Here is a 27,210-nt window from a genome sequence, read left to right on the forward strand (position 1 = left end):
TTTTTTAAACTTAAAATGAAAATAGATAAATTTTAAATCACTCATCTAATTTAAGAGTATTCACTTTTTAATAGTAAAAAATACATATATATTGATTACGATATATCTATAATAACAATTATAACTCAGGCATTTAAAGTGAAATCCTTTGAAATAATTTATACAATGGATCCCCCTCTGAGTAGTAATTTAAATACTAAATTCTATGAAAGTGTACATGCTTTACCCCTTTCTTGATTTGAACTTATGACCTTATAAGAAAACACATATTTTTAACTATCAAAATCACTTATTAATTAATTAACTATATAATAAAATTATTTTTAAAATTTAACAAAACAATTTATTTATAAAAAGAAAGCTAGAATTTCTCACAAATAAACAAATGAATTAACATAACATTACATTAAAAAAAAAACCTACAAAACTATAAGTGAACTTCATTTTAAATAACGTGGTTACACATATATACATACAACATTTGATATATGTGTGAAAAGAAAAAATAACAATATATAAGACACTAAGAAGGATATCAAATTTTATATATATTTTTTTAATATAAAAAATTAATATATGATATATAATTAATGAAAAAAATTACATATTTAATATTCAAATTTTAAATGAATCTTAATTTGGTTTTAAATTCTTTATATACAAAGTAACCTAATTCTTTATATACTAGGTAACCTCATTCTTTATATACTAGATACCCACTTCTTATTGATTCCTTAAAAAAACATATTTCCTATTTATGGGCATGCCACCAAAAGACCAAACCATAACATAGGTACAACCTTTATGCTCAAATCACTAAATTAATAAATATGATATAAAGATATAATAAGAAAAGTTTGATAATGTCTTTGCATATATTAATGTCTTATATTTATAACTAGATAACTAGTACAAAGAACAAATTTGCTACGAAATACTAGGAAAACAAAAATCATCAATGTGAACCTATCTACTTGAAGAAGATTCTCATTTTGCTATTTTCCTGGTTAAAATAAATACCTTGCTCAATCTTTGCACCTAAACTAAAGAACATCAATGCACAAGAAGATTCTATGTTAAACCTCAATCCTCTCCACCAACACTTTATCCATGATTATCTTTATGTATCCATTGAAATTAACAATTTGAAGATACCTTATAACAACGAAACTAATTCTGCATTAAAACAATTTATATTAAAATACATCCTATTGTGACCGTTTTCCAACTCAAATTTCACGGCAATTTATATAAACTTTCCACCAACTTGAATAAATTGTCCTTTCACCTGACACACTTGGGAATACCTTCTCCTCTCCAGCTCACCAGATGGTAAAGATGGTAAATACTGGAGCTTAGAAAAGTCCAAGTACAGAATCACTCATGAACTTTGTGAAGTTTATGGTTGGTTGTTTAATAACTTGAATCTGCAATCGAGATAACCTTTTTTAAACCTGACACTAAGAGATAACCTTTTTTAAACCTGACACTAAGTTAGCAGACATGATAAAGTATCGATGAACCTGACCATCTTCATTGGAAGTGGATTATCCATCAAAGTTTTGGTGTTGTTGTGGCTCATATTTGCATGCACAATGAATTCCCCACAAAAGCCACTTGCTTTGATGGCTGGTTACTTCATGCTTTGCCATTCTGGTTTGAGCGTTTTAATTGGACAGCAGAAACCAAGAACACAAATAAACTGCGCCCAAGCCACAGATAGACCAAAATCATAAAGAAAACCAACCATTTCCATTCTTTTCAATTCTACCCATTCCACAAAGTGTATCACAAATTCTATTCTTCCATGGTGCTCCATAACAGATATTTCTCCTGCAAGTCGAGCAATAACATAAACAAAAGCTCTGCAAACTCACTATTTCAGACATTAAAGGGAAGAATCTTCAAACTCATTACAAGAATGATCGGCCCTACAAATAAAACTCGAGTCTGAGCAGCAACCTTTTGGGTTGATATAAATAAATCTCGAGTTCTTTGGTGGTCATGAAAATAGTGTGCTTTCCCTCGCAGTCGTTTAGAACAAGAGCAGTGTCCAGGGATTCCCTTAGTACAGAAATATCCCACCATACACACGTTTAGTGCTTCTCTGAGCCTTCATACAAAGTGCGTTGTGTAGTACACTTCTGCTAGTTACCAACACTCTATGTCCACCTCGCATTGCCATGGGATGTGAACACAATGCAGCAGTTGGATTCAAATAGATTTCCTGTATTTTTATAAAAAAACAAAGAGATAATGCCATCAAAGGCGTCAATAAACAAAAAAAACCGATTTAGCAAAAGTAAAAATAAGAATGTAAAAGGGGTATCAACTTCGGTATATATTAAACTATTAAAACTATGATATTAAAAATAAAAAATAAAAAAAATATGAAAAAATATAAAATAATTAGAAAATTAATCATATAAAAAAACAATATAAAAGTTTATTGAGGAAGAAGTTGCTGTAAACCATAGTTACAGGATTTGAATTTTATTGGATAAGGAATTATTTATCTATATAAATATATATATTCTTTCTAAAATTGAAATAAATTATTATTATATTAAAAAAAAAAAATCATTAAATATTTTTTTTACAATTTTTTGTTTACTTCTTTCTAATATTAACATTTTTTGTTTATTTATGATGATCTATAAATAATAAAGAACAAAATGCATCAAATTTATTTGTATTGTAAATTTGAAAATCATGTAAGTAAACTCTAATAACATGAGTAACAAAAACTCAAAGCTGAGGTCTAATGTAAAGATGGGATATTGCATATTAAAAGCAAGCTTCAAATATTTTCCACATGCCAAGAAATAAATGTCTCAATCACTATCCCTATTCAATCCATAATTATTTATCACCATATTTATATATCGATAAGTGTGTCCAGATTAACCTTTGTAGGCAAAGTGAACCCTTCTAATTGAATTCCACACCAATGATCCTCATTTTCCAAGTAATTGCAATATAGTGGAACATTGTAATCACTTTCATCCAAAAGAATTATAAGAGTAAGAAAAATATGTTTTAAATTTTTTACAACTTTTTAAATATGAAATTTACTATTCTCTACAATGTTTTATACCAAACTTATTGCTTTTTATATCTGCTATTATTTTAATATAGAATTTTTTTAACCCCATATATATATATAATATATAAATTAATGTTTTGTTATCTTTTCAATATAGAATTTTGATTAATAATTTTTTTTTGTACCTTACTAGGAGTGGTAACAACTACAGGGGTTATCTTCCCCAATGAACAAAATGGGTTTAAATTTGCCTAAGGATTGGGCATTTCGTCTAATGATCAAGTTGAATATTTAGCACCATGGCAAGTTCTAGAATGGGAAATCACAGGAAAAATTACTAGCAAAATTACTAAGATTTTGGTTTTTGGCGATTCAATGCTCATGATACGATAAGTTCACAAAGCCAAGGAAAATTTTAATTCCTCCTTCCCTTCATTTCTTTAGAGAATTATTTTGCTAACACATTAATATGTGTATGGAAACTTTAATATTGAAGCACATGAAATGGACGATAAAGGAACAACATTGGCCTAAAGGACTATGGAAATAGAAACAGGTTCAATTTTTTATCAACCAATCCCATGAACATTATGAATCAAAATCCAATTTATATATTTGAATTTTCCGATCATCTCTGCTAGAAAATCTCATTCAAAACCAAGTTGATTCAATTGCAGTGTACTCAGTAGCCAAGAATAGTTAATCCCTTGGAAAGCTTGAGATTGTGAATACGAATAAATATGAGCATCGTAAATGTGGAATAAAGGCAGGGTATATCTGTAGCATGGGCTTCAACACTCAGAGTACCCAAGCTGTACATAGCATTAACAAGTGGAGGCAAGCTTTCACTCCAATATGCAAATTATGGTGGTGGCTAATGAACTATTTTTCTTTTCGCATGCGAAGGGCCTTAATTATCCTTGGCCTCTTCACTTTGTTCTTCCCTTGGCATTCAATTCAGAATTCTCACAGGGAGGTTCACACGATCATGACAGATCTACATTTTATTGCTCTGTAATGGTGCTTCAGGGGTGGTGGGAATTACATCTTAGGTGAAATTGCTTTGCTGAGGGGTCATTATCATTCACAAAGTAGAGAGATCAGTAGGGGGAGAGTCGATTTTGAGTCTTTCAAAGAGCTATGTCACACCAAGGTTTAGCAATGGTTTAAAATGAATATGAGGCCCATAATATTTTTCAAAAGAGATTGGATGTGCTAGTAGCTCAGATATCGATGACCATTGAAGGGTTGATGCGGGTAGTGTCGACGAGGATTGATTCAAAGGATACGAACCAAGATGCATTGTTGGAAACTAAGCAGATTTTGTTGGAAGGAAAAGTTGAAAAAATGGAGCTATAAAGCAACACATAAATGGTTGAATTGGAGATAAAGTTGAATGAGCTTGAGGAGAAATTTGATAATGAGTTCCATGACAAGGATGCAAATACAAAGTCCACTGAGGAGCCTGAGAGAAAAAGGATTAAGTTGGATCAGGAACAATAGAAGGAAGGCCAAGCATATGCACAGTTAGCTGAAGCTCCCAAAGAGGGACCATCCATTGTCAGTCAGGTTGTCAAAAATTAGTTTTTGGTATGTTATGTAAATATAAACTGATACTAGGTGTCTTTTTTTGAGTCTATAGTATCTATATGTACCAAATTGTTGTTAGAAAGAATTGCAGGCATAACTCTCTGCATTTTGGAATGATGAATATAATGACTATGAAGAACAAATTGAACTTTATAAGGGACCTGATCCATAATCCAATTTATTGATAATATAATCAAATTAATTGTTTCTTAAAAAAATGTTTGTACCATATTAAAATTAGCAAATTATTAAAAAACTGAATCATATGGTCGAATATACAAATTCTTTTGACCAATATGATCGAATATCCAAATTCTTTTGACCAATACGACTGAACTTGGTAACTATGGTATAAACCAAATCCAACCAATATGTAAGATGTAAATTTATAATGTTTTGTAACGAAATACAAATGATTAGTTGATAAACTCAAATAGCCATCAATCTATAATAAACATCAAAATACTTCTCATATTTTACCATGGAGATTGTTAATGTGCAAATAGGATTTGTTACAATACAATGGACTAATACTATGGCTTATCAATATCACATGCTCAAAAAACCATAACTGATGACACTTGTTTATATGATTTTTTTTTTAATTAATCAATTTAATTAAAAATAAATAGGAAAGACATAATTACTTTAGAGATAAATCTTAACTTTTAATTTGTGTATACTATTATGAATATTCTAGAATATTCTATGTAGGTTAAATCTTTACCATAAACCTAATAATTGTTAATATTTAAATTTAAATTCTAAAAAGTTATTTGAAAATAAACAAACATATGAATACAATTATAATTTAGATTAAGTTAAAAATAAATTAAAACATATATAAAATAGAATATCATGAAACATTACATATAACAACATCAAATAATATTAATAAGTGCTACAAAGTAGTGAGTCTTGTGGCTCTATTTTAATATAACTCGCTTAAAATAGAGGAAAAAGTGACATGAACCAAAATAAAAAATAATTTTCCCATTGTAAGTATAAAGTGGAAGAAGAAGGTTCTTTGAACATGCTTAATTCATTTATAAACTCTGTTGTGGACTTGGGGACTAGAACAATGAGCAACCACACACCTTGGGTTGTACTGAGATGGGCCTGAGTTCAGAGTTAGCAACGAAAAAAGCAGGAGGGATATTATTTTTAAAATAGTAGCTAGTCTTAGTTTAAACATAGATAAATTAAAGTAAAATTATTGAATTCAAGTTACTATTAAATTGAGTGAAAGTTCAACTCTTTTAAAAACTATTCGATAAGTATTTTACGTGGCCAATTTTTGTCAAGATGCACATGATGATGTTGTTGCATATTAGAGTCTTGGACATTAATAGAAGATAGATCAATAACCTTTAATACTATAAATTTATTTTTATTTAAAAGCAAATGAATAATTAAAATTTCTACTTCTGTATAGTTAATTTATGATAATAAAACAGAAAAAAACAAAATTATTATAATATTGCATTACTTCAAGTTGTTTTAAAATTTTGTTTTGTTTTCTATTTTATCATTATTATTGCAAAAGTTATTATTATTATTATTTATTTTTAGAAATTAAAAAAATATTATATATAGAAAAATGTATAATGTAATTTAGAAAATGTATTTTTAGCATTTAGAAATTACAAAAACTTTATATATAAACAATATACTAGTTAGAATGTAATTTTGACATCTTAAAAACTTGAAAACTACCTAATTACAATAAATTGAGAAAATATTTTATTTTATTTATTTGAAAATATTTTTATTAAGAATGTAATCATGTTTAAATATTATATGTGTAAGAGTAAAATAAATAATATGAAAGACTATAGGTTTTTAAAAATATTTTAAATGTTAGTCAAAACAATTTATGAGTTGGTATAAAAATTTACATTATTTTGAAATAAAAGAATATGTTACTTTGTTTAAAAATAAATAAATGATTGAACAAATAATTAAATTCAAGTTTCTGAGGCTTCTTTGATCCATAATGAATTAAGCAAAGTCTTTTCGTAGAAATCATATAAGAGAAATTCAAATTATTAACATAGGATTGAAATGGTCCAAAAAACACCTATTAATTTGATTGGAATTTTACATTTCTGAAAATTTCTAATTATATATATAATTATAATTATAATATTACATCACTTCAATCTGTATTAAAATTTTCTTTTGTTTTCTATGGTAGAATAGTTATTACTTTACTTGCTATATAGAGTTAAAACCTTTTTTCCACTTCTATTAAAAAAATAAAAATTCAAAAACTAGAAAAAATTTATATATAAAAAAGTATAAGGTGATTTAAAAAAATGTATTTTTATCATTTAAAAAATTACAAAAATATTACTTAAATTAAATTAAATGTTAAATTATTTTATTTTATTAATTTATTTAGATTTAATTAAGTTTGATTAATTTAATTGTAATTAATTTATTAATTGATGATGATGATGATGATGATGATGATGATGATGATGATGATGATGATGATGATGATGGTTGTTAATGAGACCAAATATTGGTCTATCGCACCTAAATAAACAAATTATTTATTTTGATTTAAGATTTTATTCCTATGCTCAAAAAGCTTGTTGAGAAGCCTCCCGAGCTCACTGTAATTTTGACATTGTAAAAGCTAGGAAGGTCAGTGTTGTAAAGATTGTGAAATTGAGATTTAATGTGGTTGTACGCGGGGCACTCTAAGAGGAAGTGGTTTTCATCCTCGATGTTCCTATTCTCACATATATGGCAGATCTTTTCCATCCATGGTGTTTTAGGAACTGCCCAATGATCTGTTTCACTATGGAGCTCATGAGAATTCGTTATAATCTTTGCTATATTAATTTTCTTCTTTGAGCTAGTTAAAATAGAGAGATAAATAATCTTTAAAATATATTAAAAATGGGTACGTTGAAAAGGCCTTAAAGATTCATATCTCCGAGGTCTCATAGTCTGCGGGGTATAGTGTCTTCCAAGAATTGTTTACCTAATTGTCAATTCGGAGGTGCTTCTCTTTAAATCAATTGCATAAATTATTTTGCTTTCTTGCATTTGCATTGTCACAACTCGAATTTCTACTATAAACAATCGATTTTTGTTGCATTTGCTGCCTGTCAAAGTTTTAGTGCTATTGATGTAAAACGAAAACGACTGAAACCATAAGCGGAATATTGGAGGGGTCCCTTTGGTATCTGGTTTAGTGCTGAGGGGGTGCAAATTTAACATGAAGCTTCCACATTGGCAAAAGTAGTTTGGTAAAAACAACCAATTTTGTCCCCCCTTTCCCCGCTTTTATCCTTTAGCGCTCATATCCACCGTTAAAACCTACGAGGCAAATATAATAAATTTATATGGTTCTATATCGTAATTAATTCATATTATCATGTGATATTAAATGTATATTAAAATTAAAATGATTTTCCCTAATTTTTGGGTACATCCTTTGAATTGGCGTTCAGATCAGCATGCCCTAGGATAAATCATAGAACCGTCAGAGCCCAACAATGCAGAACAAGGACTCCCTTTTTCGAAGCACCAATCTAGACTAGCCACCCCTGCCTCAGATGGTGAATGGAGAAGAAGAAGTCCAGGTCAATGATGAAAATGGCAACATGTATTTTTGTTTTCCATAATGCTAATAGTAGAGGATGTATTGCAAGTACGTAGAGATTTTAGGTGTTTTTTTGTAAGTTGTATAAGCAGAACTTATTTAGAATAGATGTAATGGGTTTAGGATATAATATTTTCTCGGGAAAACTTTTTGGAATCAACAGATGAAACATGGATGGAATTTGTAACCGTTTCTCGCCTGTACTCCAGAATTTTACATGATAGCAAATGATACTTGGTAATAAATACAATTATGAAATATACCATTACTAATTAATAATTTAAATTAAAAAAATATTAAAAAATATCAAAATGGGTGAAGTGGAAAGAGCCCGAGGTTCCCATGTAAGAAATGATACCAGACTAAACCTCATGGGACCCCTAGACATTTCTTCCATGATCATATCTTCCTGGGAGCCTGACTCCATCTGTGTATTTACAAAGCATGATTTTTTATATTAATATGATATTTCTGGATTTAAGACATCTGTGGTATATATTTTTAGACAGTTACTGGAGAATCCACAGTAAAAACCATTTTCCGTCAACGTTTCAAATCTCAATTGGGATTGAAACATTGACGGAAAATGATTTTTATTGTGGATTCTTCAGTAAATATGACATTTTTTAATTCTTTTCCCGTCTCTACTCAGGTGGCGAGCAATAAGGGTGCAAGTCGCTAATTGCAACAATGTTGCTTTGTTGTGTAACTTTGACAAAAAAAATTATGTACATGCTTTTGAAAGTAAGCCTTGAACAATAGACGGCATTGTCATAGTGGAACTTTCATAGTTTATATGACTATATGAAATTTTTATGTTCATTTACTGAAATTTTCTCCGTTGCTTGATTCGTCAAAAACAAACAATTGTTAAATAAAATAAAATTATTAAAAAAAATATCAAAATGGTTCAACTAGAAAGAGCCCAAAGTTCCAAGGAGCCTAATTACCCGACTAACTTAGAATTGCTCTCTCTTATATGTATTTGATAATTTTAAAACGATCTCTAATAGATTTGGTCTAGAGACTATGGTTTAGTGATTGAGAATTTTATATCAATATTGGTTTTACATGTTTTTGTGCAATGACCATATAGCTGCACACCTAATAGAAATTTAGAGCAATGTTATATAACTGCATATCAAATAATAAATTTAGATATGTATATTTATACGAGTCTATCCATGTAGGAATTTACAGGGTAAGTTCTTCAGATAGAACACCAAAGGACACCGCTCACAAACAAATCACAGATCAATACACTAGTATTTTTGACATGGTTAAAACCCTCAAAGAGGGAAACAGTCCACTGAGCCAACGCGACCACTTCAGGCAATTTATTAATAAAAGAAAGAAAATTTATATAAGCTTCCCTCATGAACGGTCACCCTTCAAATGACCCTCAATGCTCTTTTAATAGAGATCATGGACCAATCGGGTGTTAAGCCATAGATCAAGTGTTAGTAATATCGAGGAGAGAATGAACCGTCAGATCACTTCATGTCTAGAACATATCGTGACCATCAGATTGTAAGTTACAAAAGTACATAGTAAAGAAACAACTTTACCTAACTCTACACTAGACCAAGTTATACTTAACTATTTTCTATGTGTCAGAATATTTTAACATCCCCCCTTAAGAACAACTTGGGATAGGATTGAAGGATGTATAAATATGACACAATAGGAGAAGGAAGGAGGCATTAGAGCCTATCCCCCCTTAGTGACAACTTCCTGAAATCCAACCATAAATCGAAGTTTAGTAAACTTTGCCTCTGTGAGAGCCTTTGTAAAGATGTCTGAAACTTGATCATCTGTTGAACAATATTGCACTTCAAGGACATGGTCATGAATGAGCTTTCTGATGAAGTGCATGTGTAGTTCAATGTGTTTGCTGCGCTAATGTTGGATTGGATCTTTGCATAGTTGAATGACACTTTGATTACCACACCAAAGTGTAGTTAGATGCTGCTACTGAAAGCCAAACTCTGACAGGATCTGACAAAGCCACAGGGCTTCCTTACTAGCTTCTACGGTGCCATGATACTCTAATTTGCTGAAGAAAGAGAAATGACACTTTGTTTCTTACAAGCCCATGTAATAGGTCCAAAACCAAGAGTGAACACATAACCTGGAGTAGACTTCTGATCATCAGGGTCACCAGCCCAAACAGAATCAGTGAAAACAACCAATAGAGGAGATGTTTCTGCACTGTAATGAATCCTAAATTGAATTGTACCTTGAACATAACAAAGTATTCATTTAGCTGATTTCCAATGATTTTCATGTGGGTTTTTCATAAACCGAGCAATAAGGCCAACAATAAAGGAAAGGTCAGGACGAGAATGGGTCAGATACAAAAGTTTTCCTACAAGTTGACGGTATAAGGTAGCATCAACTTTAGGGGAAGTACAAGTGACTGAAAGTTTGACTCCAGACTGAAAGGGAGAATGGGCTGGCTTACAGTCTTCCATGTGAAAGTGGCGTAGAAGATCACATGCAACTTGGACTGGGAAAGCGAAATACCTTCCTTGGATTGCAAGACTTGAAGACCAAGAAAATAATGCAAGTGTCCTAAGTCTGTCATTTCAAACTACTTTTTAAGGCTGGACTTCACATGGTTTATAAGGTTGGGATCACTACCAGTAAGGATAAGACCATCAACATAAAGAACAAGAATGATAAGAGACTTACCCACTTTCTTGGTGTAGACAGTTGTTATGAAACCAGCTCACAAAAAGATAGTAAAGATAGATCAATGCCTTAGAAATAAGCCTCTTCAAGGGAGAAACCTCCTTTACATTACAAAAATGAACAATTCTTCGATGATACAAATGAAAAGACCTCCTTTATATATATAGGAGTCTAAGGGGTCATAATATAATCAGAGCCGACATAACAATAATAATGTAAGGGCACAATAATAAAAATAGTGGGCTTCTATGGGGCACAATAGTAACAATATGGGAACTACAAGGGCACAACAATATAATAAGGGGGTTGTACTAATAACGATAAGGGGTTACATTAGTAGTATAGGGACCTAACATGCCCCTCTCCTTCAAAAAGTGTTGTCCTCAACGCTTGAGTAGTTCTTGATGATTCTGTATAAAATTCTTATCCTCCCATGTGGAATCTTCAGTAGGTAAGTTCTTGTTTCTATGACTGCTCCAGGTTCCAATATGATTTTTCCTTCCTTGTCAATTTCTGGAAATATTGTTGGAACTGGGATCTTCAACAACTTTTGAATGAGTTCCCACCCTGCTTCACCATTCTTACATTCATTCCTTGCTTTGTTTATCAAATTTGGTTGGATAATTATACCAACCTCTACCATTTCTGCAACCATATGTTCAATTTCATTCCTTTGGGCATATGGATATCTATAAGGCCTAATGTTTGGAGGAACACTTCTTGGAATCAAATGAATAGCATGATTATGATCACGAATACGTGGGAGACCTCTGGGAGTCTCAAATACCTTGGAATGATTGTCCAATTTTTTTTTGGAGATCTGGATAAATAGATGATTTTAATGTGGGAACCATTAGCGAACATAATTGTGCAATCACGCCTCGTTGTTCTTTCTTTAGAAGTTTTGTCATTCCATTAGAGATGATTCTTTCTCGATTTCCCTGTGATACCTCTTAATTCAACTTCCTTTCCTTCCGAAAAAAATTTCATGAAAAGTTCTTGAAAATTAAAAGTTATTGTACCCGGGATTGTAGCCATTGGACTCCTAGTACAACATCAACACCACCCATTGGAATGGAAAGCATTGGGCTATTCAATACATATTATCCCGGACAACTTGATATTATGGCACTTTTCAGAGCAATTTATGGTTCCTCCACTTGCAACCATCACTTGACACTCTGGTGCTGGATCTTGGAAGCAATTTAATTCCTTGGCTATCTTACAATGAATAAAATTATGCGTACTGCTCGAATCAATCAACACTATTACCTTTTTCTTCTTGATATGTCTTTCTATTTTGATAGTTTGAGGAGTGATAATTCCGACCAATGCATTACAAGATATGGTTGGATTCTTTTCTTCTTTCTCGATGTGATCTTTTACTTCTTGAACCTTTTTCTTCTTGATATGTCTTTCTATCTTGAGAGTTTGAGGAGTGGTAATTCTTTCCAATGCTTTAAAAGATATGTTCAGATTCATTTCTTCTTTCTCTGGGGTTGGTTCCTAGTGTATATCCTCTTCTTTTGATGTTTCTTGATCGTTTTCTTCCTCCTCTTCACAATTTATGTAAAATAATTTCTTCTCAGCACACTTATGACCTTTAGTGTATTTGCTATCACAAATGTAACAAAGTCTTTTTTCTCTTTTTTCTTCCAATTGTTGTCATGTAAGCCTTGTAGGTTGTGGAAGGCTAGAAGAAAAAAAACTTCTATATTTATATTTGTGAGTGGTAGGATTCCTTGTTTCCATAATTCTGCTCTCAATTTTTCTTGCCAACCTGAATGCTTTCTCCAATGAATCAGGTTCCCAAAGACGAACCTCATGTTGAAAGTTATCCTTTAAAGTCCCTATGAAGACATCAATCCTTTTCTTCTCTGGAATATCATTTACTCTTATATTCAATTTTTTGAAATCCTCAATGTGCTCTGCCATTGAACCCTTTTGTTTGATATTTATCAATTGGCTAAAGAAGGTGTTACTCTTTGTATCCTCATAATGTGCTATCATTTCTTCCGTGAAAATTGACCAAGTGACAAGTGCTTTACGAGAACACAACCCTTTATACCATAAAAATTGATCTGGTTCTAAATATGAAGATGCAATACGTACCTTTTGTAACAGTTGCACCTCATGTAGATCAAAATATTGCTCCATCTGTAGTATCCAATTTACTGGATCCTTGCCATCAAACTTCCTCATATTGCCTTTTCTTGATTTTAGGAGCTCGATCTTGAAACGACTGTAACTCTGTAATTTCAGATTTTCCAGTTCTGAAATCATGACCTGTAGTAGCCCTCTGCATCCTCTTTTGAATGCCACCAGTCTGATTGAAATTTGATTCTCTAAGAAAGAGTTATGCACAGTCTCCCAATATGACCTAATTATATACCTTTTCAGAAGAGCAAAATTTGTATGAAGTGCCACGTGTCAATATTTTGACCTTTGGATCTGAAAAATATAAACAAGAAACTATAGTATTTCCTCTTTCTGTAACTTCTTACGAAATTTAAATATGATACTCAGAGAGAAAGTTATGACGATTTTCCCAAGGTCACTTGTTTAAGATGTAATTCGGGAGTCTGCAAAAATTGTAACTTCCTCAAATTATATCTCCGAAAATATAGCGAGACAAGATCTGAAATTTGGACCCAAGGTGCAGACTGATGTCTTCTAAAATGGTTTTTTTTTTAGCTTCTGAAACTTCATAGCGAAAACATTATAGCGAAAATTCCACGATGACATGTTTTAGATGAAATTGTGGAGCTTGTAAAAACCCTAACTTCCTCAGATCATATCTTTGAAAATATAGCGAGACAAGATCTGAAATACGTACTCGAGGTTCAGCAAGATTTCGTCTCAAATGGATTTTGTTTTTCGCTTCTGCAACGTCTCAGAAAAAAAGTTATAGCGAAAATGCCACGATGTCCTGTTTGGAGCAGCGAAACCCTAGAATCCAAAGCTCTGATACCAAATGTTATGAAACCAGCTCACAAAAAGATAGAAAAGATAGATCAACGCCTTAGAAATAAGATTCTTTGAGGGGGCAACCTCCTTTACATTACACAAATGAACAATTCTTGGATGATACAAGTGACAAGACCTCCTTTCTATATATAGGAGTTTAAGGGGTCATAATATAATCAGAGCTGACATAACAATAATAGTGTAAGGGCACAATAATAACAATAGTGGGCTTCTATGGGGCACAATAGTAATAATATGGAACTACATGTGCACAACAATATAATAAGGGGGTTGTACTAATAACAATAAGGGGTTACAATAGTAGTATAGGGACCTAACAACAGTATTGTTAGAATGACACCTAGAAAAGCTAGTATCTAAAAGAAAATTATCCATTTTGGCATACCAAGCCCGAGGGGCTTACTTGAGACCATAAAGCGATTCCTTAAGCCGACATACAAGGCTGGAGTCAGCTTGTATAAAGCTAGGAGGTTTGCCATATAGATTTCTTCATGCAAGTCCCCATGCAAGAAGGTAGATTTAACATTCATCTGATGGACTTCCCATTTGAAAGAGGTAGCAAGGGAAAGAATAAGGCGGATAGAGTTAATTTTGGCAACAAGGGAGAAGGTTTCAGTATAGTCAATGCCTTCAGCTTGTGAAAAAACCTTAGCAACAAGGGAGAAGGTTTCAGTATAGTCAATGCCTTCAACTTGTGAAAAAACCTTAGCAACAAGTCGATCTTTATGCTTATCAACTTTTCCATCTAGTCCAAACTTGGTTCTATAAACCCATTTGCATCTAACAAGTTTTCATCCCTTTGGAAGAGGAACAAGATTCCATATATCATTTGCCAACAATGAATGATATTCTTCATTCATAGCTGCGTCCCAATTTGGATGGCCTGACGCTTCTGCAAAGATGTCAGGATCATAATTCACTAAAGCTTGAGCCAGTAAAGAAGAGGCTCTATCGAACTGAGAAAGTGTACGTTGCTGATTTGTAGGATCACCTACAAGAGCACTTGCTACATCCCGAGTAGCACGAACCCATTTTGGAAGCTGAGGAGCTGAAGGAGGATTCTGAGAAGGTGGGGGGGATTGTAATCCCTGCTGTCATCATCTGAAGAAGAAATATTTTCAGAAGTAGAAGGGATAGAGAGAGGTGGCACATCCGCCGAACTAGGCTCGTAGGTCGATATATTTTCAACAAACTTTACATCTCTGCTAACGATAAAATTTTTGGACTTAAGTAGAATAAGTCTATATTCTTTGACATCTTTAGAATATCCAACAAAAATACATTTTTCACTCTTAGGTTCTAAGGCTTTATGTTTCTCATCAGGAATATCAGCCCATGTTTCACTTCCAAAAACACGAAAGTGACTTACATCTAGTTTAATTGATCTCCATGCTTCTTCTGGAGTGATATTCTTTAAAACCTTAGTAGGAGTGCAATTTACTATGTAATTTGCACAGTTAATTGCTTTTGCCCAAAAATTAAGACTAAGTCCTTTGTTGGGTGTGGAGCCTGATTATCTTCTATATTCAAAGGTATCACCGCATTGGATCCCAGTTCGTAATGGGGCAGCAACGCCACCCGTAAAATATTCATTGCAAGGGGGGTCTGGGGGGGGCGGCTGCGACCTTTGGGAGCCCCCCGTGGCGGGGGGATCGGGGGCAGTGCCCTCGAAGCTAAAAATAGATGTAAAATTGCCTTGTAAAATGTTGTAATTTCGTAGTCAATCTGGGTCGTTCATTAGGTGGAGATCTGACGGTAGAAGTTATGTTTAATTTAGGGTTTTTTGCCCTAGAAGGCAACCCCTCGCTATATATGAGGGAATTGTATTGCGTCTACGTAGATCTATATTTTGAGTGTGAGAGAAGAGGGAATTATAGTGGATTTGTTGTAGGTTGTATCTTTTTAGTTTGCTAGATAATATAAAAGGAAGGACTAGCTGTTTCTTTGTGGAAGTAGCCCAAATTGGGTGAACCACGTATATCTGTGTCTCTCTTATTTTATGTGTTTTCTATGTTTTTCTACAATATTTTATGTGTTCCATTGCTCTGTAATATATAATTTCCTAACAATTGGGATTAGAGCTGAAGGTCTATTTGGCTGATAAACTCGCAGGAGAGAAGGAATCCTGGTTCGAGTGGGAGCAATGGCGGAAGATGGTAGGTTTAGGGTCGAAAAGTTTAACGTCCAAAACTACTAGCTGTGGAAGATGCAGATGGAAGATTATCTGTATCAAATAGATTTGTACCAACCATTGAGCAGAAAGGCAAAGAAGCCGATGAGTATGACAGAAATAGAATGGGATATTCTCAACAGAAAGACACTTGGAACAATATGGCTGTGCCTAGTGGCATCGGTAGCATTTAATATTTCAAAGGAAATGACAATAGAGGGTTTAATTTCGACATTGGCCAAACTAAATGAAAAACCCTCGGCCTCAAATAAGGTATTTCTTATGAATTGTTTATTTAATATGAAAATGTCAGAAGGTGGATCTGTTGCTGATCATTTAAATGAATTTAATACAGTTACCAATCAGTTAAGTTATGTAGGGGTAACTTTTGATGATGAAGTTAGGGCTTTGTTATTTCTATGCTCATTGCCAGAAAGTTGGAATGGTTTAGTTATGGCCATTAGTAACTCTATCTCTGGATCTAGTACTTTAAAGTTTGATGATGTTGTCGGTGCAATCCTTAGCAAGGAAATGCAACGGAAAAGCTCTGGTGAGACATCAGGTAATGCTTTGACTACAGAGACTAGGGGAAGAAAAATGGAAAGAGGAAAGAGCCCAGGATATTGCAGTAAGTCAAGGAAAGGCAGATCCAAGTCCAGATCGGGGATAGTGTGCTGGAAATGCAGGAAGAAAGGACACCTGAAGAAAGACTGTAAGTCTTAGAAGGGAAAAGAAGGAGACACGCAACAAGAAAACAATCATGAAGTGAATGTGACAGGTGATGTGTTGCAAGATGCTTTGATTCTTTCTTTAGAAAATATTATTGATGCCTGGGTGGCAGATTCAGGGGCCTCATTCCATGCCACACGTGATAAGGAACATTTTCATGATTATGTTCAAGGAGATTTTGGACATGTTTGATTGGGTGATGATAAACCCTGCAAAATCATTGGAATGGGTACAATTTTCATAAAACAAAAGAATAGAAATAAATGGCTATTGAAGGAGGTAAGACATGTTCCAAATCTGAAGAAAAATCTTATTTCAATAGGGCAGTTGGGAGGTGAAGGCCGTGTGATTACTTTTATAGATAAAACCTAGAAGGTCACTAAAGGATCCCTAGTAATAACAAAATGAGAAAAAGGTTGGTACTTTGTATTTATGCAATGGTATTTCTAATTATGTTAATGCTTTAACCTCTATAGGAGAAGATACGGCATTGTGGCATCATAGGCTTGGGCACTTGAGTGAGAAGGGGATGCAGATTCTTCACTCAAGAAATTTGTTGCCAGGTTTGAAGCATATTGATTTAAAATTCCGTGAGAATTGTGTTTATGGAAAACAGAAGAGAGTCAGATTCCTCAGAGTTGGGAAAGAAAGAAGAGCGAAAAATTAGAGCTTGTGCATATAGATGTATGGGGACCTTCTCAGGTATCATCTCTTGGTGGCTCTTGTTATTATGTTACTTTTATTGATGATGAAACCAAAAAAACCTGGATTTATTGTATTCGAAATAAATCTAATGTATTTGATACTTTCAAGAATGAAAAGCTTTGGTTGAAAATGAGATAGGAAAAAGGTTGAAGTGTCTCAGATCAAAGAATGGAGGTGAATGTTGCAACAAAGAGTTTAATAGGTACTATTCAGAGAATGGAATTCACAGAGAGAAGATAGTTCCAGGAACACCACAAGAAAATGGTGTGTCAGAAAGGATGAACATGACAATCATGGAGCGTGCAAGGTGCATGAGATTGCATGCAAGATTGCCTTTACAATTTTGGGTAGATGCTGTAGATACTGTTGTTTATCTAATAAACAGAGGGCCTTCAAGTTCCTTGGATGGTGGTATTCTAGAGGAGGCATGGATAGCTAAAAAGGTAAACTACTCTTTTTTAAAGACTTTTGGTTGTGAAGCCTTTGTCCACATTAATAAAAAAAATAGAAAAAAGCTTGAGGAAAAATCAAAGAAATGTACCTTTATTGGATATGGTGTTAATGATTTTGGTTATCGCTTTTATGATTATGAAAAACACAAAATCATTAGGAGCAGAGATGTCATATTCAATGAAAATGTTTTGTATAAGGATCAACTACAGGAAAAGAAACAGGAAAAAGAAAACAAAGAATACACAGTGCTTGACGAGATCACAGAAAAAGTGATGGTGCCTGAAAATCATAATGATCAACATCTAGAACAACAACCACCTCAAACACCTGTAAGTGGTGTTATAATATCTACCAGGATAAGTAGACCCCCTGAACGATACTCTCCTTCATTATATTATGTATTGTTGACTGATTCTGGTGAATCAAAATGTTATGAAGAAGCAGTACAAGTAGAAACCAGGAAGAAGTGGGAGCAAGCCATGAAAGAAGAGATGGACTCCTTAGCACATAAATAGACTTGGGACTTAGTCAGGTTGCCTGTAGGTAAAACAACATTGTAGAATAAATGGGTTTACAAGTTGAAGGAAGAAGATGGAGGTAGAAAAAGGTATAAATCTAGACTTGTGGTGAAAGGGTTTGCACAGAAAAGGGTATAAACTTTTATGAGATATTTTCTCCTGTTGCTAAAATGACTTCAATCAGAACTATTTTAAGTCTAGTAGTACCTGAAGATTTGTATCTTGAGCAGTTAGATGTAAAGATAACCTTTCTCCATGGGGATTTGGAGGAGGAGATATATATGCAGCAACCACAAGAATATGAGGTAAAAGGGAAGGAGAAACCATGTGTAGGTTGAAGAAGAGCTTGTATGGCTTAAAACAGGGTCCAAGGCAGTGGTATCTAAAATTTGACAGGTTTATGTCTAAACAAGGTTATACTAGATGTTACTCTAATCATTGTGTTTATCTCAAAAGGCAAAATGATGGCAACTATATTATATTGTTATTGTATGTAGATGACATACTTGTTGCAAGTTCTAACATGCAGGAAATAAATGTGCTCAAAAGAAAATTGGCAAACACATTTGCAATGAAGGATTTGGGAGCTGCAAAACAAATCCTTGGTATGAAAATAACTAGAGACATGAAGAATTGCAAATTAACATTGTCTCAAAGTGAGTACATAGAAAAGGCGTTGAAAAGGTTTAATATGTAGAATGCAAAACCAGTTAATATACCTTTGTCTAGCCATTTCAAATTAAGTAAGGAGGAGTGTCCCAAGACTCAGGAAGAAATGGCTCATATGTCTAAAGTTCCATATGCATCAGCAATTGGAAGCTTAATGTATGCAATGGTTTACACAAGGCCTGATATTGCACATGCAGTGGGAGTTGTAAGCAGGTACATGAACAATCTAGGAAAATAACATTGGATGATAGTGAAGTGGATTCTCAGGTATTTGAGAGGTACCACAAATCAAGCATTATGCTTTGGTGGTTCAAACATTGCTCTACAGGGATATGTTGATGCAGATATGGCGGGTGATAAAGATAACAGGAGGAGCACAATAGGGTATGTGTTTACTATAGGTGGAACAACTATCAGTTGGGTCTCAAAACTGCAAAGTGTTGTTGCACTCTCGACAACAGAAACAGACTATGTTGCTGCTACATAGGCTAGTAAAGAAATGATTTGGTTACAAAGGTTTCTGGATGAATTGGGTAAGAAGCAAGAGTTGGGCAGGTTATACAGTGACAGCCAAAGTGCCATACATCTTGCAAAGAACTATGCATTTCATTCCAAGACTAAACATATACAACTCAAGTACCATTTCATATGGTCAACGTTGGAAGATGGACAGTTGAAGTTGGAAAAGATACACACTAGCCAGAATCCTGTAGATATGTTAACAAAAGTTGTAACCAGGGAGAAATTGAGAATCTGCTCAATTTCAATTGGTCTTCAAGTATGATGAAGAATATGAGAAACAACCAAGTCCAAAGTGGAGTCATTGTCCAGCAAATGAAGCAACAATGGAGTTTCTATAATCAGTCTCCAAGTGGGAGATTGTTGGGTGTGGAGCCTGATTATCTTCTGTATTCAAAGGTATCATTGCATTGGACCCTAGTTCGTAATGGGGTGGAACCGCCGCCTGTAAAATATTTGCTGCAAGGGGGGTCCCGCGCGGGGGGGGGGGTGCTGCGACCTTTAGGAGCCCTGCGCCCCTAAAGCTAAAAATAAATGTAAAATTACCTTGTAAAATGTTGTAATTTCGTAGTCAGTCTGGGCCGTTCATTAGGCAGAGACCTAACAATAGAAGTTATGTTTAATTTAGGGTTTTTTCCCTAGAAAGCAACCCCTCACTATATATGAGGGAATTGTATTGCGTCTACGTAGATCTGTATTCTGAGCGAGAAGATAGAGGAGATTGAGTGAGAGAGAAGAGGGAATTACAACGGATCTGTTGTAGGTTGTATCTCTTCAGTTCGCTAGATAATATAAAAGGAAGGACTGGCTGTTTCTCTGTGGACGTAGCCCAAATTGGGTGAACCACGTATATCTGTGTCTCTCTTGTTTTATGTGTTTTCTGTGTTTTTTGGCAATATTTTATGTGTTCCATTGCTCCATGATATATAATTTCCTAAGATCCTTTAGATTGAAGCATACAATTAGCCATTTCCTTTAAGGTGCGATTCTTGCTTTCAGCTACACCATTTTGTTGTGGATTATATGGAACATTATGTTGCATTTGAATTCCATGCTCAGTGCAAAAGTTGATGAATTTTTTGTTAACATATTCTTCGCCATTATCAAATCTTAGCTTAAGAATTTGATGTCTAGATTGTTTCTCAATAAAGGCCTTAAAGGACAAGAACATCTTAAATAATTCACTCTTGAGTTTTAAGAAGTATAGCCAAGTGCGTCTAGAGAAATCATCAATGAAAGTTAAGAAGTACTTGTAGCCAAAGAATGAAACAACTGGAAGTGGACCACATAAATCACTATGCACAAGCTGTAAAGGGGCTGAGGCGTGCCAAGATGCATGTTTTCAAAACTATTATGATGATGTTTTCTGAGTACACATCCGGAGAAAACACCATCTCTACAAGATACCATAGGAAGACCTGTCACCATATTTTCTTTACATAGATTTTGAAGGGAGAGATAATTTAAGTTACCAAATCGCTCATGCCAAATTTTTCTCACTTCATCATTATGAGCAACAAATACCGAGGGAAGAGTTGATGACCCAAAGTTGTTAAACTTATACGACCTTGTAGAATCATTAGCAATGCCAGTAGCCAAAATTTGTCTAGGATCTCTTAGATCCTTAATTACAACATCATGAGGTGAAAATTCAACGATTTTACCTTCACCTACATGAGTTATCTGATACACAAATAGAAGGTTGCAAGATAAGGTTGGAACACATAATACATCATTAAATTGACCATTGTCTAGATGTATAGTTCTAGTCCCTACAACACTAAGAGATCTATCATCACCAACATATATATTTTTGGTGTTACAATCATTTAAAGAAGAAAACATGGCCTTGTTTTTGGCCATGTGATAAGAAGCTCTAGAATCAATGAGCCACTCATGAGAATGAGAAGAAGAAGATACATTTAGTGCATAACCAAACTGAGATGCTTGACAACCACATGCAGAAAGTTCTATTCCTGAAGATGAAGTTGAAGAATGCTCCAAATGGATGTTATGCTTCTTCATTGCTGCTTCCAAGACTTCCATCTTCTTAAAGCATTTGGATTCTAAGTGGCCATCTCGATTACAAAAGTTGCAATGTCTATCAGTCTTCTTCCCTTTGTTTTTATTTGCCTTATCATTTTGTTGAATAGATTTTTCATTTTGAAACTGAAATTGCTTAGGACTCTTGTTTGGTTTAGGACCATTCTTTTTAGGATACTGCTTCTTAGGATTCTTTGAATTTGGTTGTTGCTGGGCATCTAAGGCTTTCTTAGAAGAGTTTCCAATATTAAGAAGACCAAGGTGTAAGTGTTTTTCTTGTTCTCTTATTAAAGAATCATAAAAGGCATCAAAAGAGGGGGACTTGTAGTCTTGTCCTTGAGAAATGAAGACTTCTCCAATAGAATGGAAGGTGGAAACAAACACAGAGTAGGTTGTTCCCAACTTAGTAAGAATGGAATAGATAAGGCTACCATCTTGTTTCTTAACTTCAACACCTTCCAAAAGAAGTCTAAGGTTCTTGAACTTGGACAAAAAATATTCAAATGGAAGAAAAATTATTGGGGTTGAACATAAGCAACTCATTTTCGAGTTGATGGGTTCTAATTTAATTTTTAATTCAAAAAAATTTAGTGAGATGTTTCATTGCTTCATTAGGGGTATCAAGTTCCGCGATATGGAATCTAAGGTTTGGAGAAAAAGACATCCCTATTAACCCACGTGCTTGATCTTGCCTATTTTCCCATTTGGCTACCTTATCTTCATCTTTAGGTTTAGTTTCTTGGCCTGAGGCTATTCTCTAAGTAAATCCACAATGTAGGACCACCATTGGAAGTAGTTAGTGTTGTCTAGAATAACTTGGCATGGACTTTCCATTTTAACAGAAATTGAAACTGTAGATATTGAAACTAAGTGTTCCAATGGAAAGGTCTCGAAAAATTAGACCAATTAAAAAAACGGCTTCCAAATGAAGAAGTTATGGTTTTTTTAAGAAAAGTTGTTGAAGATGCCAACGAAGCGCATGAATGTGAAGAAGTGAATGATAATGTTATATTTAAAAAAAATCCCTCTCCCACCCCCCCTTCAAACTTAATCTAATTAACTCACTTTAAAAAAGATTTTATGTGACCCACTTTTATAAATAAGTGAAAGTCACTTTTACAATGGTACTTTATGAGGTAGTCACTAAATTGTAACTTAAATAAAAGATAAAGAGACTTTAGAATTATAAGTGACTCACTTTTTATAATGGGTGAGAACACTTTTATATAAAGTAATTTAAAACATATGTTACATGTGTTTTTTGAAAATGTAACTCAACAAAAAAAAAGACTTGAACCCAAGACCTCCATTCTCATAAGGTAACTTTGGACCAAGTGAGCTAGTTTAAAAGGTAAGTAATTTTTGGAAAAGAGGAAGGAGTTTTTTTTTTAGTCACTGGATCTTTGGGATGCGTGCTTACTTGAAAAATCTCTTTTTTCTTACAAAACAAAAAACCACATAACCCAACACAGACATGCAAAAAAAAAAACCAAACATTATGGCTTGAAGTTAGCTTTCGCCGAAAACTAAATGTTTTCCTCAATGTTTCTGATTTTTCAAGGTCACACTAAGGTGCGACGGAAAAGAGCATACGCATGAGAAAAATCCTTCCTTTCTATTTTTTGTTTGCCCAGATCGCATAGAGTCGTGGCACAAAGAGCATAAACAGAAATGAAAGGTATAGATCCAGTAATAAAAAACAGAGAGCTAAATAAACCGAAATAAACAGAGAGATGAATAACTAAAACTGCAAATAAAGACTATATACGTCTAGATCTTAAAAATGACATAGCTAGGGCTACTGAAACCTTTTTGCATGAAACGAAATGGATTCCTCACTGGAACAGATGCTCCTAACACAATAGAGCAATCCTCTCAACCTAAAAGCAGTCAGAAACAATATATCTAGGAAATGACAATCAGATGTAGTTGTATCGGCTTCAGATTTAGATCACTAATGAATGCGGCCCTCAAATGGCTCTGATACCATGTAGGAATTTACAGGGTAAGTTCCTTAGATAGAAAACCAAAGGACACTGCTCACAAAAAGATCACAGATCAATACACCAGTATTCTTGACGTGGTTAAAACCCACAAAGAGGGAAACAATTCATGGCCTGAGCCAAAGCGACCACTTCAGGCAATTTATTAATAAAAGAAAGAAAATTTACATAAGCTTCTCTCATGAACGATCACCCTTCAAATGACCCTCCATGCTCTTTAAATAGAGATCATGGACCAATCGGGTGTTAAGCCATGGATCAAGTGGCGGTAATACCAATGAGAGAATGAACCGTCGGGATCACTTCATGTCTAGAACATATCGTGACCGTCGGATTGTATGTTACAAAAGTACATAGTATAGAAACACACTTTATCTAACTCTACACTAGACCAAGTTATACTTAATTATTTCCTATGTGTCTGAATATCCTAACAATCCCAAATTCATTCAATACATCATTTGTTGTTTTCAAAGTTGAAAGCATTCTCTGTTGTGAAAACATTTCCAATATAGTTTCAAATCGTAATTGGTTAGGTAAAAGAAAATAATGCTACTATGTTGAGCGAGGAATGTTGGGGTTCATGCAAGAGAAGAGATCCTCTTTTTGCTTGGCTCTGTGATCTATTTAAAGAAATGTAGGTTTTAACCTTGTACATAAATTACCTGCAAACTAATTCTTTAAACATAAAAATATACAATGGCAAGAAAATAAAACAAATATACACAAAATTTTTCCCTTGGAGCCTAAAACAAAGACTACCAAATTGATTTTTCATTATGTTCCTTTCAATTTTACAATACATATATATACATGTTGAAGCATTCATAAATTTCAGTCCACTCACCCTGGATTAGAACATAACCATAGTTCCTTTGACCATATCTACAAAATATCATGGGAAGAAAACCATCATGCCCAAAACCATGCATGAATACCATGTGAAAAACCACCCAGAATTTTTTTCCAAGACGCTGACCCAAACCCTAAAATTTTTATTTGGGGACCAATTGTGGAATGAATATAACATATACCCAACATTCTCCCACTTTTTGTTTTCTTTCCACACATGGGGTTTCAGGATTGCATAGTCATTGATCTAAGGTTGCAATGCCCATTATTTCTCTATACCAAGAAAACTTCTTAGTGCTCACAGACTTCATAAATGCATCTGAAACATTCTTCAAAGTGTCCACCTTTACCAACAACACCTTTTTGTCTTTAACCAGATCCCCCACAAAGTGATATTGAACATCATTGTTCTTTGTCTTTGAAGGATAAGCATGGTTCTTTGCCAAGAAAATTGCGCTTTGGTTGTCATAGTCTATCCTTATAGCTCACTGTACCAACCCCATACTTGAACACAATATCTGCAACCAATCTGCTTCCTTTCTTGCTTGAGTGACTACCATGTATTCAATCTTTGTAGTTGAAAGTGCCACTACAGGCTGTCTCTTTCCCATCCAACTAGTTGCTCCTCCAAATAGGCTAAACACATACCCACTTATAGATCTTCTTTGATTCAGAGCTCCAACCCATTCTGCATCAACAAAGCCACAAATGTATAAACGTTGTCCAATCCTGGTCTTCCTTAGTAGCACAAACCATAATCACTAATGCCACACAAATACCTGAAAACCCGCTTCATTGTTGTCTAATGTTCCTTCCCTGGTTTTGACGTAAACTTGCTCAATACTCCCATTGCATCTGCAATGCCCGGTCTGGTGCAAACCATGGCATACTTTAGGCTACCAAATGCACTCACATATGGAACATGGGACACGTCCTCTTCCTCTTCTTGTGTCTTGGGACACTGCTCAATAGATAACTTTACACCTACAACAATAGGAACCTTTAGTGATTTACTATCATGCATATTAAACCTCTATAATATTGTCTTGACATACTTCCTCTAGTTTAACCAGAGCTTCCTCTTTGCCCAATCTTGTTTAATTTCCATGCCCAAAATATAGCTTGCAACACCAAGATCGTCCATGCCAAATTTAAAGGACAATTGAGTCTTCAAATCCTGGATAATTTCTTTGTCATTTCCATTCAGCAACATATCATCCACATACAAAACCAAATAAATAACACGGTCACCAATAAATATAAAATACACACTATGATAAGCTTTGCTCCAGGTGAATCCAAGTCCCCGTACATATGTATCAAATTTTTAATACCACATATTTGGTGTCCGTTTTAACCCATACAAAGACTTTTTAAACCTGCATACAAGTTCTTTCTTACCCTTAGCTATAAAAACTTCAGGTTGCTTCATGTAGATCTCTTCTTCCAGATCCCCATTTAGAAATGTTGTCTTCACATCCATCTGTTCTACTTCAAAATCAAAATAAGCAGCAACAAAAAAAAGTAATCTAATAGAAGCTAACTTGGCAACAAGAGAAAAGATATCACCAAAATCAATTACCGACACCTGGGAGTAACCTTTTACTACCAATCAAGTTTTGTATTTGTCCACCTTACCTTCTGCATTCATATTCTTCTTAAACACCCCTTTTATTCCAATGGGTTTCCTTCCATTGGGTGACTCCACCAGATCCCAAGCCTCATTTTCATCCAAATATGCCATTTCTTCAACCATGGCCTATTTCTAGAGTTTTCCATCCTATGAAACCAATGCCTCCCTAAAAATTCTAGGATCATCATTAGTAATAAATATAGAAAAATTTGAACGGAAAGAAGATGGAATATACTTCTCTGGTTGCCTTCTCTCTCGAACTGATATTCTCAAAACTAGAGGATGTGGCTCTTCCTCTTCTAATTCTTGTTCTATTGTAGAGTCTGATTCTTCCTCCTTCAGTTCAAACTCTCTATTTTCTTGTTCCTTTGGTAGGAATTCATATTTAATAACATCCTTCACCTCTCTAAACACCACATCTTGGTTTTTCACAACCTTCCTTATTTCTGGGTTCCAAATATTATAACCTTTTAAACCATCCTTATACCCAATAAAAATGCACATTTCAGATTTACTATCTAACTTGGTTCTTTTGTCCTTTGGGACATGTACATATGCATCATAATCGAATACCCTGGGATGTGAGAGAGAGGGTTTCTTAGCAGTCCATACCTCATGTGGTATATTATCCTCCAACGCTGATGAAGGTGATCTAATAATCATGTAACATGCAATATCCACTTCCTCTACCCAAAATTCATGTCCTAATCTAGCACTGTTGAACATGATTCTTTCATTTTCCATAAACATCTTGTTCATTCTTCTTACAACTCCATTTTTCTAAGGTGTGTATGGAGTACTCTTATGTCATGCTCTACCACACTTCTTACAGAACTCTTTAAATTCCTTCTTGCATAACTCTCCAACATTATTTGTCCTCAACACCTTGATCTTTTTCTTTGTCTGATTTTCCACCAGAGCCTTAAATTATTTAAGCCTATCAAAGACTTCATATTTATTCTTGAGGAAATATATCCAT

Source organism: Pinus tabuliformis, chromosome 7 (genome assembly GCF_031772625.1).
Source record: "Pinus tabuliformis cultivar Carrire ecotype Pingquan chromosome 7, CPIR1, whole genome shotgun sequence".
Classification (NCBI taxonomy): Eukaryota; Viridiplantae; Streptophyta; class Pinopsida; order Pinales; family Pinaceae; genus Pinus; species Pinus tabuliformis.